Source organism: Bactrocera oleae, chromosome 6, assembly GCF_042242935.1.
Source record: "Bactrocera oleae isolate idBacOlea1 chromosome 6, idBacOlea1, whole genome shotgun sequence".
Taxonomy (NCBI): domain Eukaryota; kingdom Metazoa; phylum Arthropoda; class Insecta; order Diptera; family Tephritidae; genus Bactrocera; species Bactrocera oleae.
In genome coordinates, this window is record NC_091540.1 from 52407067 (window position 1) to 52428673 (window position 21607).

Here is a 21607-nt window from a genome sequence, read left to right on the forward strand (position 1 = left end):
TTGGTCCACCAAAATTATTTGCTGATACATATATTTTAATAGTAAATATAGTAATTGTGATCAGGATAATTTTTTTAAGTGTTTTTATTATATTTATTTTTTTTAATTTTTTTATATTTTTATTTCATAATTATGTTTTATATTATGTTGTCTAGTGTAATTTATATAAGTTACTAAAACTTATCACTGAAGAAAAGAATATGCAAAAACTCTTGAGCTTTTGCATTTTTTTCAAAACAAACGAGGTAATTTGCAAAACATTATTCGGGCGTAAGGCACCCATGGCGTATGAGCAACCAGCCAACCGAAAGTTATGCGTCTCCTTTAATGTCATGTAAATTTCAAACGCTTTATAATTCCAACAAGTACAGTACACCAAAAATATGCTAACTACTGGTATTACAACAAGAATTTTGCAAGGCAGCGTATGAATAAATGTACCAATGAATAAATACATAATTTTAAAAGAGAAGATGACGCAAAACATTTAACGAACTGAAGATGCCCACAAAGCAACGCGTCTGTCTTAAAGAGTGTCGTCCGTTAAGCAGATTTTTCAAAGCGTTTTATGAATAAATCAAAGAAAGACTATGCAAAGTAAGAGATGGACGCTTACTAAATGGACAGGAAAAACAGTGAAGGAAATAAATTTGGAAAACTGAATGAAGTAAAAAAAGTTTCGAATAATTTATATGAAGAAGTTTCTAAAGTCAGGTCTCGACTCTGCTTGACACGCTGATTATTGATATAGGTATATAGCTTATACAGTCTTGGCAAACTTAATATACCCTGTTGAAGGTATAAACACCTAAAACGTCGAATAGTGGAAAAGTGTTGCTTATTCTGCTGGAGTAAAGAAAGATTCAAATAATATGCAACAGCAGCAAATAATTCTATGAAAAAGTTAGCGACCAAAGAAATCAAAATAAAAATGGAGCAAAAAGCAAGAAATGCAACAAAAAATAAACACAGAAAAGGAACTTGTGGGAAACTGAAAATTCTCACAACATTTCTAATATTGTTTTTTACAACAAGTGCCGGAGCTTATCGCTAAAAAATCAACAATGAAGGGAGCTTTGAAAACATTAAAAAATATTCAATGTATATATTGTACATATGTAGGTGTTTACAACAACACGCAAATGTTTACACGCCAAACAAACATTGCCTTGCGAGAGCAACGCGCTGACTGTTCTCGGCGCTCACATTCCCACACTCACACTCACACACAAAGCAGCTGTGCACGCGAGCCAAAGCGCGTTTCAATTTCGCAATTCTTAACGTTTCACCAGAGAACTTAAAATATTAATTTACGTTCTCTGGTTTCATTACCACTTCACACAATTTGCTGGCATTCCATGTCATTTCGTTTCCACACACTTCATTCCATTCCATTTCATTTCATAATGAGCATTTTGACGCAAATGCAAGGTGACTGACCGGCTAGGCAGGCATAATGGCCAAAGCGAAAATCTGAAATATTGTTTTGGGTGAGCGCAGTGGGGAGTGAGCGCTAGACATATGGATGGAGCGTGGTCGCTGCACAAAGTCACAGGCGCGACAAACTGATAGGGAGTAGGAGGAGAGCGCCGCGCACACGCACAAATATTTGCACAAGAGTGAAGCGACTTGTACATACATAAGTATGTCATAAGTATGAGCATGGTCGCTGTAGCGGGCTGTGGTGGGAAGCGCGCGTGTTTGCAGAGCTGACAGCACTTTGCGGCGGCTTGTGAAATGATCAAAGCGTATGTGGACATAAATTCACTGTCGTTGAAGTGCAAAAGAGCAAAGTTGAGTGGGACTATGCTGCAGGCTTCATGTTAATGCTCGGTAAATGCTAAAGGTTCAAAGTTCAATAAATGCAAGAGTTTTTGCTGTCTAAAAAGTAAAGCAAAAGTGAAAGAACACTATAAGGCATTACAATAATCATTCTTTGACGCAAATATAGATTTTTTGATTTGTGAGAAATATTACTATTCATATTTCTTATTTTTTTTTTTTTTTTATTCTTCGCAACTTATTTCTTGGCTTTCTCTGCTCTACTTCAAACAATAATGAAAGTGTGTCATCACTTCTCTTATTTGTTAATTTGTGTGTTTAACATATATAGGGTTGTGTTCTTTCTGCCTTTTTATTGTTGCTTTCTTATTGATAATAAACAACAATACATATCTGTTGTGTTGGTTTTGGTTAGCGATAACAGCCGTGAATAAGTTTTTGTGGGTGAAGTACCCGCAATACAAAGGCATGCTCATTCATAATAAATTAGTAAAGAAAATAACAACAATTTCTACTGATAATAACTTGAAGATAATAATATTTTGACGCACAGACTGTATGTGTGTATCGTATATGATTGGGTGAACCAAAACACAATTTAAAAATCATTAGTTCTATAACATAATAAAAATGTCTAATACTTTTAATATTTCCAACCAAGTTATTAGAAAACTTCTTTTTACTGCCTTTTTCAATCGTGCTAAATGAAAAACGAGATTTCTATGAATTCATCATATAAAAACAACAATAGTCATAAAAAAGAGGATTTCTTATGTTTTTGAGGCATTATAAATTTTGTGAAATAAAGTAAAAAATTAAAAGTAGAAAAAAATAGGCCCACCCTTATATAATATATAGGGTACTTAGATCACCAAAGTTGTTAAATAAATTTAATCGTTGTAGTCAATTGAATATGAGTGCAAATATGTGAGTCTAAGTGGGTATTAAAATCAGAATGATCATATGAAGACTTCACCATCACATATGGATGAGTGAAGCCAGGATTCCGAAATACATACAACGTCGTACTGGTTAGCCGCTAATGCTGTTTGAAATGTTGAGAGTTTTGTACGCAGACCTCTGACGTTCTGGTAGCACAGGTGGACGTAAGATACTTTCTTCTTGCTCGTTGAGCGGACGAAAATTTCTTTTAACGATTCTTGGGACACCATGGATATATTTAATTGTGTTACTGTCATCACCACTCTTCACGATTGAATCAAGCTCTTGACGTTAATTTTTCAGATGAAGTTGTTGAGAGGGAGTTAGATCAGTCTTGAAAATAAAACCTGAGTTTTCGTCTGTTGGTCTGTATTTGATAATGGAAAGTGCATCGGCTGCTGAGCGGGTGGTAATGTGAAGAGGACGTGTACGTCCAGGTGTAGGACGACCCAGTCTACGTAACTTGAGTTATTTTATAATTTATTTATTATTTTTAAATTTTATTTTATTTTTGTTTTCTTAAATTTCCTTTTTTAATATTCTTTTTTTAATTTTAGATAATAATATTTACTTTCCTTTTTTAATCTATTTGGTTATTATTATTTTTTAATTTATTTTATTATTGTATTTAATTTTTAAAATGTGTTTTTATATAAATTTAATTTTTTTGTTTTATTTTATTTAATGTGTTGTTTTTTTATTTCATTTAATTTTAAAATATTTTTTAATGTGTAATTTATTTTGAACGAATTGAATTTTATATTATATTCCATTTTTTTTTTAGTTTTTTATTTAGTTTTTTTTTTTTTTGTTATTATATGTTAATTTTTATATTTTTAATCTAATTTTATTAAATTATATTCATTTATTGCTATATTAATTTTTTCATTTTGTTTTCGTTTGAATCCACTATTATTTTTTAAAATTATTATGCTTTTAAATAAGCTTTCATAAAATTGATAAAATTGACTTTTAACACAAACAAATAAAAAAAAGAACAACACTGCCTTGATAAGAATCCAAACAAACCAACTTGACTTGATACTTCTCTAATCTAGTCTTATTGTTGTTATGAATAACAATGATTTGACAATTTGCTTCATCATTTAACGTATTTGGTAATCCAATAAACACAATCAGCAGCGTGTGACTTTATGCATTTTATTCGTATGAAATAAATGTATATAAATACATACATATGTATGCGTTTATGTATGGATTCTTGCACTTCTTGTGTGTGCGCGTTTGCTTACGTAATTCGCGTTGTTTGAGTAGAAAAAGTGCTGTGTGCGAATTTTCATACCTACACCCATACTTTTTTTTATCAATTTTGCAGTAATTTTTCATGCGAAAAGGCAATTAGCTTTCAATGTGGTTGGTGAAGTGCCTTTAGCCTTGAACTTGATTAGGAAAATACGTGCAATGAACTTGAAATGTTCTGGTATTATTTTAAATGAATTTTTAAATCAACTTTCGAGTACATAAGTATTAGAGGTTTACTTATAAGAATTGACCTTAAGTTTGTTCAATTGCTTGGGGTTTCTGCTGAAACATGCTGCTATAAGAAATTGTGTGTTTTAAAGATTTTGTGTTTTTTTAGGGTTTTGAGTGTAGATAAATTATAATTATATATTATATAATTTACTATACTCATATATTTTTCTGAAATCAAAATAATTATTAGAAAATGTTAATAGCTTAAAAAAAAATTGTTGTAAAATTTTCAAATACAATGTGCTGGTATTAAAAAACATTTTTTATTTATAAAAAAATCTTAGCATCCATGAAACAAACTTAAGTTTTTATGTTTTCTTTTACACGTTTTTTACATTTTACTTCTCTTGCTCGTAGATTATAGTTTCGATTTTATAAAACTTAAACAAAAATATGCTGGCAATTTTGTAAAAATTAGCTAAAATTGAGTTTATCTATTCTCTTTTAAAATTTAGTACACATTTTGCGAGTTTCAACAATAAATCCTTTTGAATATATTTTTAACAATGTTTGTTCGAAATGTACTATTATTATTTGTTTCTTCAACATTTTTTTTGTAAATACTTTGCTACTTTTCATATAAACAAATTATAAATAAATTTTTTTGCATATTAAAAAAATTTTAAAATATCAAAAACTAAATTTGACCTGTGCACAAAATTTATATTTTTTTTTACTATAGCTTACCAATTTTTCACTTTGCTTTCACCATTTGTCCGTCCGGGTTTTCGTCCGTCTGTCTATATATACGCAAACTAGTCCCTCAATTTTTGAGTTATCGATCTGAAATTTTACACCCGTCCTTTTCTTATTAAGAAGCTGATCATATGTCGATCGGAGTAAAGTGCTTGTAAGGAACACTTTTTGATTTTACGAGATATTTCACGAAATTTTACATGGATTATTGTTTAAGGCAGCATTCTTCGCAGAAATTGTTCAGATCGAGTCACAATAGCATTTATGTACTGTATATGTAGCTGCCGTACAAACTGACCGATCAAAGTTCGTATAAGGAAACTTTTGGGCTTGTGAAGGGTATTATAGCTGCAATGTAACAAGTTTAAGTTTTTCTTGTTTTAAGCTTAATTTTGCTTTTACAAAGCTATTTTGAAGCTCTTCATTGGAAAAATATATTTTAATTAAGGAATTGAAAGAAAATTTAAAATAATATAATAATTTTGCTTGTTTAAAGTTTTTTAAACTTTGGTACTTTCAATAAGAATTTTTTTTTTAAAGAAAATATTAAAATAAAAATATATTGAATTGGCATATATAAAAATAAAGTTTTTAACTATCAAAAATAAACGATTTAAAATATATATACATATTTCAAAAAAAAAAACAAATTTTTTGGGTCCCAAATTCTAATTTTTCTATTTCTAACATTAAATATCATCAAATTTCAGCCCGACAGCATTAACATCAGTGTCCAATAAAATATTAGTATAAACAAAGTGTTATGTAAAAACCTGCTCTCAGCGCATGTGGAACGCTGCTAGCTTCAAGTACAAAGAATCAACAAGTAACCAAAACAAAATATGTCGAACATAAACACATTAAAAACGAAAAATAATCAATACCAGTAAAAACAGCCGAAAAAGTAGCGCTTTAAACGAGTCAAGGTAAGCTTTTTGTATAAAAACAAACAAATATACAAAGCGAAAACCACAAAAAATATTACATAATTCTGTGTAAGCGCACATACATATTTTGACACAAACACGGAAAGGTGTGTGTTTCAATGTAATAATGCGCATAGCCTTACGTAAATGACCTCCAATCGCAGTAAAAACAAATAATGCGCGTACGCACACACACAAACACATATGTACATTATACTTGAATGCACAAATATGCACAAACGAGTCGCCAAGTACGCGGCTGTGGCAAGAGCGTGAAGTGGATCGATTTAAAATTTACAATATTCCAGATATAATTATTTGATATATGTGTATATATATGTATGTACAATGTGTGTGTGCCTTTGAAATATAATGCCATTAAATTGCACTGAAAAATTGTCAAATGCGCATGTTGCTATGTATGTACATACATAACAACAATAATATTTATGCAAATAAATAAATAATTAAATAAAAGGCACACGCAGGCCAGCAAAGCTTTGTGCGACTGCCCGCTGCCATTAAATGAACTGTTTGATAAATTATTCATGTTCATAAAATAGCAACAACAATGGCGTAGGGTACACGCCCACAAAAGTTCCGCATTGGTCGCTGAAGGTTGGGTATAATTATTTTATGCTTATGGTGACAGCTAAATCAAGATTTTATTTATATTTTATACGTTGATGACTTTAAATTTTGGTTGTTGTTCTTGTGGTATAAAATTTATGCTTTTGAATTTTGCAAACAATTAAGAAAGCAAAATTAATTAAAAATTATAGAATTGCATGTTTTGACACAGTTCACATTTGTTGTGGGGCACCTTGGCGCATGAATATCAAATTTTCTAATTAGAAAGAAAGCATTTTTTTCTAATTTTCTAATTGAAAGTTTTTGGATCAAAAATTAAAACCACCGTTTTTAATTCTAATTGTGCACTAAAAAGTGTATAAGTATTTTTTTAATTTAAAAATTTGAGTATAAATAAAATAAAACATATTTCATAACAAAAGCTGCGCAATCATATAAAATAATTTAAAATATGAATTCGCATTCTATTTGCTTATATACTGGTTTCGGAAATTTTGTCATTTTCCATAAGAAAAAAAATTTAAAACCAAAAAATTGTCTTGTAAACTTGTTTTATGAAAATGTTTCAAAATATTTTATATCAAAGCTTCTAATTTTTAGTTTGGTTTAATTTTTTTTACTAAATATGGTTTTTAAATTTTTCAAAAAATTTTTTAAGAAAATTCAAAATTAAAAAAAAAATTTGAAAAAAAAACTTACCCAAACATTTTTAGTGTTTTGAAAAAATTTAAAACAAAAAAGTGTATCAAAGTTTTTTATTATAAGCTTCTGCTAAATATGGTTTTTATATTTCTAAAAAAAATTAAAAACAAATATATTAAAAAAAATTTTAAAAAGTACCCACGTATATTTTTTAAAACTATTTTAAAAAAAATTTAAATATTGAAAAAAAAACAAAAAAAAATATTGAAAGGTATAATTAATAAACACAGATATATAATAACGAAATATTCAAAAATTCACGCACCTTACTTTAATTTCTCTAGATCATATTCTGTTGACTATAACTACCATATATACATATGTAGGTATAAAGCTTCTGTATGTAGAAAATACAGCTCGAATACAATAACATAGTTATTATTTTTTTTGTTCTCTGATTTAATTGTTGACTAACTAGCTATTTCACACACTAATAAAATATCTCTCGAATTCACTACAATCATGCGAATATCTAAAATATTGCACTCCTGCTGTCAGTAGCTTAGTTCCTCAACCATCATAAAATATACAGTAAAAGGAAAAAGCAACAACAACTGAAACCCAACAAAGTAGATGCCAACAAAGCAAAGGCAAGGTAGCGCAAAAAGTAACAACAAGTAAATTATTATTATTTCATATTCAAGGCCAGTCTACTGCACAACGACCCATAACAGCAGCAGCAGTCACAAAAACAACAATGGCAATCGTACGTAACAGCGATAACAATAATAAACAACACTTCACTGCACATGACTTTGCAATCACAAAAATAACACATAATTGCATTTAGACGCACATATAGACATACACAGGGATATATATGCATACATGGTACATATCTATATGGATATGGATATATATTTGCAATAGTCTGTATATTTATGTACACATGAGTATAGCTTATCATAGTAATAACAACTTAGTAAATAATTCAGATTTTCTAAATATTGAGGTTCTAAATTTTAGTCTCTAAAGTTTTCATGACGTACATTCATACATATATGTCTATATAATTGGTGCTTACACCTGTCCGAGATGATTGACCGATTTTCTGCTTTGAGTGTTGAAATTTTTCAAACAATTGGAGGAGCATACAAGGTTTAAGCTGTTTCAGAACAGCTGAGAGATTTGTCAGTATAGTGCCTAGAACCCAATATAAATCTGCTTCGATGTTTTCTCTCTATTTCTGCTAGCTCATCTGAGTGCCTGAAGGTGTGAAATCTCACTTTACTTTTACTCTGAAACTCGCAAAAGCGGGACATTCAAAAATAAAGTTTTGAGATGTTTATACCTCGTCTTCTGCCATAAGTCAACAAAACTAATCCAAATCTTGGCCAATAAATGTTATTTCGACGATTTTACCATCTTTGTATACTTTACTGTATCCAAGCTGATTAATTTTTTCTTTGCCAACTCATTGGAGCTTCACTTTTGTTGCTTTAAAAGTCCGCTCGTGTCGGCGAATGAACTTTGAGGCAACAAATGACAGCGAATAAATAAATGATCTGAGGGTTTGCAAAATTTCGCCACCTATAAATCGCATTGCTCGAATATTTTTCCAACAAAAGCAAGCCACTGCATAACATTGTCTCGTGTAATTAATCAATTTCATTGGGTTTGCTAGAAACAGCTGTTATTTCGATAATCTGACATGTACAGAGCAACAAAGTCAATCTGTATATACAAAATTATTATTGCGCGAAAAATGCAACAATAGCATACATAGAAGCGTTAAAGACATGCAGATTTAGCACTTCGTTGCGCTAAGTACTTTTTGGCTTCATGCCAATCAAATCAAATCGTCACGTAGTCCAAGTTAGAATATGAATAATGTAAGAATTATTTTTCAATAAATAAATTGTGGCTTGAGATCACACTGTTTTATATATTGTATTCCCAATAGCCAATATTTTGCAGTAATATAAAATTATCTACTTAAAATCCCGCTCTCTTGAGTAATCCTTACTGAAACGCATTTTGAGTAGGTGTCTTAATACATTAAAATTTAGAATTCAAAAAATATTACCTCATTATTATTAAAAATATTATATGTAAATTTCTATCATATCACTTTTTTAAGCTTCTAATGACAGCAAACGCCTCTAAAAGCTTTTTATATCACAGCTTAGTCGTTACACAAGTACCTACATATCGCATTGCACATCATTTCTTATTCATTCATTTTGACTTTATCGCTTTGTTTTATCACTTTTTTCTGCTTGTGTCCAGCTTTATGTTGTCATTCTAACTTTAGCACTGCTATTACATTAATTCTTTTCATGAATTCGCACATTTTATGCATTTAGAAGACTTTTACAACACTATTAACATGCTGCTTTTAACCCAACAAACCATAAAATTAAGATATGTGCATATTATACCAAATTTATTATTACAAAATCTTCATAAATTTTATAGGTGAATCGCAACAAGCAACTGGAATAAAATATACTCACTAGTCATCAATTAGTAAGTGTATAATCAATTAAGGAAAGAGATAATTAATGTCTTTAACTCGCCAAACATTTGAGAGTCGAAAAGCGAACAGACAACTAATGTAAATTTACCTATTACAAGCGGGTTAACATTGATGCTACTTTAATAGGCAATTTTTTACAGGAGAGTAGACCTCAAGTCATGCAAACAGAGTGGTGAATCTAAGACAGCACATGCTAATCGATAATTTCTATTGACGGGTTTCTATTGAGAGGTCGCACTCTTAATCTTCATGTATGAAAATGTATTGATATCAAAATAGTCCCTTTATTTTATAACATATATAATATCTATAATAAATACACAGTTTTAAGAACACTAAAGTTTTTTATAGGTATTAAATTTGAATGAATAAATGTTGAATTTATTGTGTAATTTTTAAGGTTTTTAAAATGAGTTATTGAACATACGAATATAATGATCTCAATGTTGCCAATTATGCCAATTTATTGAAAAGATACCCAAAAATATATATGGCCTAAAACGAAGTAAATTAAGTTCAGTTTAAGATAATTTTAAGGTAATCTAAAAATTCTACGATCTTATGTTACAAAAAAAAATCGTTGCATCTTATTTAAAGATTACCCTATGCTTTAATTATTTTTTTTTCAGATCTGTCGTATACATAAAATTAATATTCCAAACATTCATAAAAGCACCCAACTATTTGGTCTGTTGCTATACCCAACAAAATGTGTACGCAGCTAAAAACGTAGGCAACATCACAGGGTCGTTATTATATTGGTTTAACGGCATATCATTTGCAATGCACACATTTTTTTGGTACTTTACTAATTTGATAAATAGGTAAATAATGTATATACAGTTATGTCGGCTTGATAACAAGTAAAAATGCGTAAGAAACTGCGTAAGTAAGCTAAATGGCTTTTTGCGTTAAAAAATGTGTTTTTGATATAAACAAATGATAATGTACTAAATGTATGGGTATGTAGTACTTGTGTCACGATGAAGTAGCTATTTTGTTGAGCTTAAGTTTGAAGCGCTTAAGGCTAAAGCGTGGAGAATGAAAATATGCTTATTTTTAGAAGAAAAATTTAATTGAATATGTATATATTTAGGTAATGTAGTTATTTTGAGCTTAAATGCCTGTTGCATGTGGCAACTACAGCGTGTTGTTTTTGGCGCGATTGGAAATGAATGCAGTTAATTTTATTTTCTATTGAAACAATTCTATTATATATTAAGCGCTCATAATTACGAAAAATGAAAAGGTTTTCCATATAAGAACTTGATTTTGATCGGTTAGTTGGTATTTCAGCTATAAGCTATAGTGGTACGATATATGCAATTCCGACAAATAAGCAGCTTCTAGAAGAGAAAAGGACGTGTGCAAAATTGCAGATCAATAAAGAACTGAGTATTGCAGCTTTATAAGTAGCTCGTTGAATTTTGTTATAATACTTGTAATGTGCATATTTAAGTTAACTCAAAATATTTGGTGATTTTGAAAATTATTTTCGGCAAGCAGCGTAAGCTATAAATTAGTTCTCCAATAAATAAAGTAAAATATCTATGCATTATTTTCAAGCATATTTTCATAACCAACTTGTCGACTTTATATAAAATAAAATGTATATATGTAAATCTATGCCGTGATATCATTTTGCAACCAACAGCGCTGCGGCTGTGCTGCTACAAATATTGAGAGTTTGAGTTGCGCAAACGTCCTTTCGAATTTTGCCATATTAGATAATCAGCGCAGCCAACAGTCATCCCTGCCTACACAAGTACCGCTATGCAATAATGTAAACATTAACAGACTCACCAATACATACTTATACACTTAGATACAGCGCCGCGGCTGTACTCATTTAACAGGAATAGTGTTATATATAAATTTTGTTAAAAATTATTTACCCGCATACCCTCCCTTTTGCTCTTAGTTATAGTTTTTTGTTGCTTTGCTTTTGTTGTAATCATAGACTCATTGCAGTTGAAACTTTTCTGTAGCGCATTTTTCGGCAACCAATGCTTATGTAATTGAGCGACGCACCGTGCAAACACAATGGCACACAGTGTGGTAGCAACACCTACAAAAATAATACCAATAACGACAGCATGCAGAGCGCGCCAAGTAACCGTTTGAACAACGTGGTCGCTTACTCATTTCGGCTGTAACGCACGTAAACGTCACCGAAACCGGCTTTTTGTGCACCATTGTTGCTACTGTTGTTAGTTTTCTTTGCTGAAGGCCTGTGGCAATGCTAGCAAACTGTCTTGTGGCCGCTCTTCGGCATGTGTTTTTATTTTTTATTTTTGTTGCTTTAACGCTCCGTGCGCTCGTGTCTCCGCTCGCTTAGCGCTCAACTCTTTTGGCTCATTGATAATTTGGCCACAAACAAATGCGCCGCCAAAAGTTGCTGGCCTAGCCAAGCAATCAGCCAGCTGTATCGAAGCTTTGTACTCTTCGCTTTGGACAACTCTCTGCTTCTTACTCTCTGCTTTTGGCGCAAGCACTCTTTCTACCTGTCTGCTGAGATACCTTAGGCGTTTTTGCGAAATTTTTGTTTTAAATTTGTTTTTGTATTTTTAGTTTTATTTTTGTATTTTGTTTTTGCTTCTCGCCTTGCGCTCTCTATTTCCTTGGTGTTGGTGTTGTGCCATTGTTGCGTGGTCCGCGCTTTTGGAAAAGTATGTCAAAGTCAAATGTTGACGATGACGATGCCGAAGACGATGATGACGGAGTGTGGCCGATACGCCGCTGCCGCTGCCGCTGCCATTGCTACCGCCGCTTGGCAGCGCTGCCGCATTAGCACGTTGTCGTTGCGGTAAGTGGGGCTCGCATTCACATATTCAAACATATGTACATACATAAACATATAAGTGTGTCTACATATTACATAAGCGGCGACTGTCGCAACAACAACAACAACACTACAGCTTTCGGCAGCTGATGTCTGCTGTCGGCTACTTGATCTGGCATTCGTCTCTGACTTCGTCAGCGACTTTGAGCCAACTCACTTAAGTGCTTTGCGCTAACAGCTGTGGGTTAGACCTGGTTTTCGGCGTTACCCGCTTAGTAACTGCACTTTTGCTACTCAGCTAAGCTGTGTCTTAAATTGCTGCCTCCTTTTCTCAAGCCGCTGGCTCTCTTTATAGCTTATTACATTTTAATAGATATTTCATTGTTGTTGTTGTATTTCTAAACTTTGGTTTGCGTGTTGGCTCATCGTTTGGCTTTTGGCTTCAATTGTCTGAATATGCGGCTCCAACAACAACAGCACTGTCGAAAATTAGCTAAATATAGCTTCGACTTTAACTTGTCGCCGCCGCGTTGTTTAATCATCGCAGTTGTTTTTACATTTTTTTCTTTTGCTCGTAGTTGTTTTTATTGTTGTTTTATAATTTTTTTTTTGTGCTATGCTTCGTTTGTGTACATTTTCGTAAGCAATTGGCTTCATTTATTGCTCTACAGCCGGCATTTGTGGTTACATATTTATCTCGGCTCTGCTGTAATTGTTGTTGTGTTACATTTTCTATTGTTTCTTCTTTTTAATGGTTTTTTACACTCGTATTTGAATATTAAATTAAATCGTGATTTGTAAATGCCCCTTCTTTTTGTTAATTTTTGTTTTTGCTATTTTATTGTTTCTCTCCCTTTGCCTGCTTACCGCTATTATTTTTCGATGCTTTTTAGCATTTTCCTCCCAACAGCCGCAAATTCGATTTCGATTTCGTTTTTTTAAAGCGATGCCTTCGCAAGCGTTTGCTTTACTTCTTGTTGTTGTTAGCTGCAATTTTGTGTTGTAACAATTTTGATTGTGTACTACTCGGCGGTTACTTAATCAAATATGGACAGACCCGAAAACCAATCCCAATTTCAAACCTAAATGTAGACACAGCTAGTTGGCTGAGGGAATTCATGCAAAGGGAAGCGAGCAAGGCGAGGCGAGGCGCGTCGTGCTGAGACGAGACTTGTAAGCGTTGCGATTGTGCAAATCGTCGTGTTGTAGCCGAACACTTTTGTTGGTCTAACGGTTGCAGCATCGTTATGTTAAGGCTAAATTTTGTGGGCTTATTAGATTGTCAGACAATGCTGTTATTGTTGTTGTTATCAAATATGTAGATAGACTCCGTTGTGGAGGTGGAGTTGCAATTAGAGTAGCAATTTCGGCTGTTTGGGGGGGTTTATAGGCGAAAGGATCGCTTGATTGCGGTGTGGAATTGAGCGGTAGGGGCAATAATTTGCATGTACTCGTACTTAGTAGGTATGTTAAATTGTGTAAATACTAGTGTAAGCAAAAGATTAATCCCTTGTTAAGGTAAGTAATAGCCGCAGCAGGCGATTATGGGCTTTCGAGAGTATTTGTGGTGAATAGAAGTGAAATACATGTAAGCATTTTATCGTGTAGTGAAGTTACGTAGGCTCTTATGCAATAAATAAGTGATCGAGGTTTACACAAAGTACAACAATACAGTTGTAATGCGAATTTTCGCATCGTAAACGTGAAATTTATTATGCAGATTGAAAATTAATCACACAGTATTGCAGTTTAACATAGTAATTTAAGCTACTACCTTCAGTGTACAAGAGAATTCAGTAAAGGAAGGTGAAAGCTAACTTCAAGCGAAAGCTCTTTTAAAGCAAAAGCTTTTGTAAGGAAGTGGTTCATAGATAACATTTGCTTAAACTATCGAGTAGTTATCTTGAGCACGATCTATGATAAGACATGATGATTAGAATGCGCTGCACAAAGTTAAATTTTTTCAAATATATTATTATTACAAATTAACTCGAAATAAAACTTTTAAATCCTGGGCTTCTAACCTATAATTTACTATAAATAATAACTCTCAGTAAGCCTTGAGCATAAGCTCTGAAGATAATGACTCATATTATGGAAACCCAAGGCTCGATATTGACTTGTCGATGCGTCGCAGTTGAGTAATGCTATTTATCAAAAATTATTTATAAGTTTCGAATTACAGCTATATTGTTATTGGTAGAAATATTTCTATATCCAAAACAATTTTTTAAGTCTACCGTCAGGAAAAAAGTCACTGAACAAATATATTAAAATGGTGGTTAAAGCAAGTAACAGTATCATTGTGTTTATGAAAAATATTTTATTAAAAATATATATTTATTTTATTATTTTATTAACGTAAGACTTTTAAAATTTTAATTTTATTTATAAGTTTAATTATCTGCTCCAGAACGAAGCATATTTCCAACAAAAAAAATAAGTGCTGCCTGTCTGTTGGTACAGCTGGTATGGTGTCTTCGATACGTAACTCTAAAGTGGTTGGCGAATCGACAACTGCTTATGTACGTTATGGAAATATCCTGTCTCGATAATTTATGCTATACCTGTAATTTCAGTGGTGAAATGATATCTAAGATATTTCTTCTTAAGTTATGGACAATAATTATAGCATTTGCACTATTGGAACTTTAAATATCGGAATTGTGTTAGAATATGAAAAATGTATAAAAAAATTAAGACTCAAAAATATTGCATTATTAAATTACTGTTCTCCAGCCATAGTCTGGCATTAAAACAAGAACCTATTACCGATGTCTCACCACTTTAGGATAATGACAGCAAACTGATCGATTAAACTCTAGTTCTTGTATGGAAATTTTATTTATTTGACAAACGATCTTCAGAGAACTTGGCACGCATTATTTTCCAAGGCAATGGTATAACCTCCGAAAAAATGGTTTAGATCGAACCACTATAACTCATAGCTACTATAGAAACTGTTCAATGAATAACAAGCTAAAGATCTTTGTATACACATTTTTGCTAAAAAATGTTCAGGATTATAACTTCAATAAACTAAGGTACATATGTATATATGTACATAGTTGTCCTTTCCAACAAAATCGAATATTAGCTTCATCGATCATTACAAACTTTACATAAATAAATTAACTGGCTGACAGTTATTACGCATTAGGCTCAGGTTATAAAATAATTCTGGAAACTAATACGCCATCATATCACACAAGTTATACACACATATACATGAACATATATGCAATATAGATTATGTGCTCAGTTGCAACGCAGCAACCGCTGTAACGGTAGTTTACATCGCACACACTCATGAAGCTGTCAAGCGCGCAAACAACTCACTTCTAGGAGACAACTGCCCGTATCGCCGCTAAGCAAACACAAACATATACCCAAGTAAACTTAAGTTCGCCGGCAGTCTGTTATGTCATAGCTAACATTAGCATGTTTCTAGTCGTATCTCTCACCTACGTATGTAAATATCTCGTAATAATTGTGTAACTCTGATTGCAATGGCGAACCAAGTGGGCAAAAGTTATTTGTTGTTATTGTGTACATACAGATAATTATTATGTCATAACAACAATAATTATAAATAGTTAGGTGTCGAGTGTTGGGCTAATAGAAACGCTAAAGATTACATTACGTTAGGTTAGTTATATTACTAAATAAGTATTACTACTAAGTGTTGGTTAGCATTTTTATATGGTGGCTGACGCGCGGAAGTTCATAACTTACTAATAAGGTTTTGTGTTAAATTAACGTAATATAATTTTGTACAATTTATATATACTCATGTGTACAACTAAATATATACATATTTACGTTTATAAGTAATTTTACTAGCCTTTCCGCTTAGAATTCACTTTGCTGCTAGTCAATACTTACTCACATTATTACTAGGTAACTTTCGTTATAACAAAATGATTGTGTAATATTATTACTTTTTGCATTCTATTTGCAATATTGCCTTATTCATGACTAATGCAATGCTTGGCGTGTTCGTTAACTGTGAAACGAAGCGTTGCGAACTATTAAATTGTCATTGCAAGCATTATTCGCTCATACAAAAACTCGCATGACAGTAATTTAAATTGCATGCCATTACGAGCAATGTGTAAGTTTCATAACGGTGCAATGTTAGAACTTACAGATAAGAAATCATAGCAAATTTGAATCAAAATTTGACAACTTAGGAATAGAAATGTGCATATGCAGTAACTGGTTAAGATGAGAAAAAATGTTCAGAAAAGTTGAGTAAACAATATTTTTTATATTATATAAATTATAACAGGGTATATTAAGTTAACCACGAAGTTTATAACACCCAGATAGAAACGTCGTAGGTGCCTAAAAAATATACATACATATATGTAAATTAGTAGCGTGACGAGCGGACTCGTTATAGCGATGTTCGACTGTATATATGCGAACTAATCCCTGAGTTTTTGAAATTTTTCACTCAAGTTCGTGTATGGAAAACTTATTTATTTAACATCGTATATGTATATGCGAGAACTAGTCCTTCAGTTTTTCAGATATCGACCAGAAATTTTAAACATTCTTTTCTCATAAATGCTCGTATGACGAAATGGCCGATATCGGACCACTACAGCATATAACTGCAATACAAACTGAACGATCGGAATCAACTGTCATTATATCTGCCACTATAGCTGCCATACAAACTAACCGAACAAAGTTCTTGTAAGGAATCTTATGGAGTTGTCAAAGGTATTATGTGGTAGTTGCGATGCAACCGAATTTAACGTTTTTCCTTGTTTTTATATATTTATGTGTCCTCTATAGCGTATCCAAAATTTACTTCTAAGTCTTATGTACCCTGTTCAGGGTATAAAAACCTTTCGACTTATGCAATCACAATTCGTATACAAATACAATAATAAAATTTTCATTAAATTAATAAACACTTGGATGTCATATTTCTGGTTACCTCTTATTACTTATGCGTATATATTTTATTATCTAATATTTATTATTTCACTATATTATAATATTCTAGCTAAGAACATCGAAAACATTATCAAAAGAATAATTGCATAATTACGCCCATACACTGGGTAAATACATACTTATGTATGTATGCAAACACACACCTAAAGCTATTGCATAAGTTCTGCACACATTATACAAGTATACTCATATTACAAACGCAGTAATTATGAAACTTAATTCCAGCTGCATAATCGTATTCTTGATCACCATTGACGTAATTGAAATGCCAGCAGTTAAATATGCATTTGCATGCCTTTCAAAGCACATACATACACACACACACACACATGCATATGTATATGCAAATACATATATGTATGTATGTAAGTGCACCGTTATGTTCCTGTGCACACAAGTACTCAACTTGATTACGACGATTGCCGCTTAGCATTGCATAAATTGCCAACAAAAATTGCTTATTGTTCATTTATAAATTTGTGTGTGTGTGTGTGTGTGGTTATTCATATTTCACTCGAATTTTTAGTCGGCGTTGTTGTTTTGTGTGTGTTTGTGTGAGCACACCAAGCAGGCGTTACTCAATTTACAGTTTGCATTTCAAACTGACTGAGCTTTCTATGGGTGAACTACAAAAAAAAAAATAACAACTACAAAAAATAACAACAACAGAAACAATGTTACAACAAAATGCATTAACGAAAAAAAAAAAACAGGAGTAACAACAACAACAACAAATTACAAAAACGACTGTGAAAATCTCAAAAAATAAAGAAATTAAAAATAAATAAAATATTAAGAGCAAAATCAGTTGCAACAGCAGTCAAACATTGCACGAAATGGCAAAAATTGCAGACAAACAATGAGACCACTTGGCTTGCTGGCTCACTGGCTGACTAACTGAGTGAATGCTTGACGAAACGCCCGACTGACTCACCGCCCGAGTTGGCCGGCTGAATTGCTCGAAGGCATACTTTATGCTCAAATTGCGACATTTTTACTGCCGCTGATTGAAAATGGGGACAAACGCACACATAAATACACACACAAATACACTTATAATAGCATGGCACTACAACAAACAGCAACAGCAATATCAGTAGCGACCAGCAACAAGCAGCAGCTGTTTGCTCATATGCAACAGTTGCACATCGAGTGCAATCGTAGGTAAGTAAATGCCGTTACATTCGTCGTTGCTGCAATAATAAATGCTGCCGCAGCGGCTAATATAACTGTGGCGCACTGTTGTCTGTTGCTGCAATCGCTGCATTGCGTTTCGTTGTAGTTGCAGTTGTTGCGACGGCGTATCGTCGACGTCAGCGCTGTTGCAATCGGCGTGCAGTCATGGTGTGCAACGCCAGTTGTGGCACGTTATGCAGCTGTTGCATTTAAGCCGCTGCTGTCAGCAGTTTTGCGCCAATACACGCAGCGTCAGCTCAACTTTGTTTGTGGTTGCTGTCTTGGGTTATGAAATGAAGCCGCCGTTGGTAACGAAATGAGCCACCAATCCGCCAAAAGTGAAATATCAAAGCAAATTGCAGCAAAATGGCAAAACGAGAACATTGCGAAAACCGCCTGCTTGCAGTTAGTTTCTTAACTGTGTCACAATCTGGCGTGTGTTTGTGTGAAGCTATGATATAAATATGCCCTGGACAGAGTACAGTGGAATAAAATAGTAAAGCTGCTATCATAATAAACAAATAACTAATAGTTTTAATTCGTCTATTTAATATTTATGTAGTTAAAACAAATCAATCTAAAAGCAATTAACCAAAATTAAATGTATGGTTTAGTAATTTGTTTTTCTTTTATTAAATTTTTTTAAAGTTGTAAAAGTTTTTAATATTTAAAATTATTTTAAAAATTGGCCTTAAAAATTTTACTTATGAAAATTTGTTAACTTTATATTAAAATTTTTTTAAATCCTAACAACATTTTTTAAATTAAGGTAAAATAAAATATTTATTGACTTTATACTATATCATATCATATCTAAAAGAAAATTTGTATATTTTTAAAATATAAAATAATTAAAAATTGGTTATTAAAAATTTTATTGTAAAAATTTATTAATTTTTAATTAGATACCTTTTTATTATAATATAATATATATTATAATTTATTTATTTTTTTTTAATAATTTACTTTAATTATTTTCTATTGATTTTTTTGAAAATCATGCTATATGTATATACTTGTATTTGCATAAATATGTATATATTAATTTAAAATAAAATAAAAACAATATTATTTATATATAACTATGTTTTTAATCATAAAAGTTGCCATTGATTTAAGTATTGAAGTACGTTTTAAAGTAAGAAGAAAGAATAAGAAGCATTTTCTACCTGATTTAGAGCAACAGTAGCCGCTAATAGGGTTGCCAGTTATTACTTTAAATGAAGAATTAATATAAAAAAAAACCAAACTTACTACGTTATTATAAAACGAAAATAGCATTACTATATATTAAAAATATTCATAATTAAATTAATTTAGGTATTTAAGCAAATTAGTGAAAAATGGAAGTGTGAACGATTCGAAGTGGCTGTAAAGCTGAAAACCAAGAGCTGCAACCGTCACATTTACTCAAAATTATTTACTTTCTTTCAACACTTGTCATCTATGTTCGAAAAGCTTATTTTATTTAATAAAAAATAATTTCGAAAAATCTTCAAAAATTTTCAGGTACTTTAAAGCCAACTGAACAAGTCAATGACTTGAAAAGCAGCTTGAGCAACGCAAGCAGACTATTTGGTGAGCTGACGAAATCTTAGATTTCTAAATTAGGTGCGGTATTTCATATGGCCTTTGTTGTTGTAATTGTTGTTGCCCTGGTTCAAATTACAACTCAACCGCAAACGTTTCGCGAAACTACTGCGAAAGCTACAGCGCCTTGATGCCGAGCATATTCCCACAAGGGTGCAGCAGGCAAATAATTTATAAAATAAACAGAACTCTTTACGAGTACTAAATGAAATTTATAGCGAACAATAGCGAAAAGCTGCACAAACTTGCATATACATATTTAATTTCGTGCTAACATCAACTTTATGAACTGCGCCAAACGGAATTGCCTGCAAATGTATGCTCATGAATGCTGGAGTGGCACGTCTTAATATGCAACAGATTCATAAAGAATTCTTTACACTCGGCTGATTGTATCGTAAACAGTGAACTCATAAAAGGCAGTGCAATGAACCCACCAGCCACATTCCGGCGACAGTGCCGCTCTGCGACGCGCACACTGCACACCAACGCCAACGCCAACGCCCACCGAACGAGGCTAAAAATAAGCGAGTAATCAAAGGAATAAATGAGCATGAGTATGCGCGCATATAAATATGTGCGCTGTTGTAGCGCGCTATATATTGTACTTACATACATGCATACATATGTGCATCTATGATATCCTTTTTAAAGTAAACCACAATGCCTGCGCGCCGCAGCATACATACTTGCCAAACAATTTTAATATTAACAATCCACTTTGATGGTGCGCCCTCTGGACACAAGGCGAAAAAGCAGCCGTACAACAACAGCAAAATGCTGAAATAGTTGTACGCTAACATGCGCTTCGAATTGAGGTGAAACGAAATTACCATAAATGCCACAATTGACGCCTGTTGTCCTTGTTGCTGCTATTGCAGCGGTGTTGCGGTTGGTGGCTGCCTGTGGCAATTACAATGTGTACGCGCTCGTATATATGTGTGTGTGTGTTTGCGTGTTTAAAAGCATTTCGCAGCGGAATTTTAATGAAATAAAAGGATATACGCTGGAAATTTTTACGCGAACTAGCGCATTGACTTGGACACACATACATACACACGCATATAAATCATGCATTAGCAAAGTTTCACACTGCTGAACGCTCAGTGATTTCGTGTTTAGCGCGAATTCTTGTTAATGTTGCCTAAGTACCTAATATGGAAAGTCAAATCAGCTGGGATTGTGTGAGCAATTCAATATAAAAATTTAAAGCAAACAAAAGTATTTCGCATTGTTAAGTGAAAAATTGTTTAAAAACCTTAAGTAGTGCTGAAAAAAATGTTTTACTCTAGCAGTTAGTCATGTTATGTCTGTAGTACTAAAAGTTAATTCAGTTCATTTTAAAATTGGAACGCGAATTATGAGATATCGTTTCAGGTTATGAGATATCGCTCTGAAATTCTGCACACACCTTTTTCTCCTCAAGAAGCTGCTAATTTGTCGAAAGCGCTGATGTAGGACCACTAAAGGATATAG

At 32.4% G+C, this 21607-nt stretch overlaps 1 protein-coding gene across 2 annotated transcripts in view; it reads right to left on the reverse strand.

The window, feature by feature from the left end:
* Positions 1-21607, reverse strand: part of LOC106621714 (uncharacterized) — a 71883-nt gene that overhangs the window by 13165 nt on the left and 37111 nt on the right. The window lies entirely within an intron of this gene.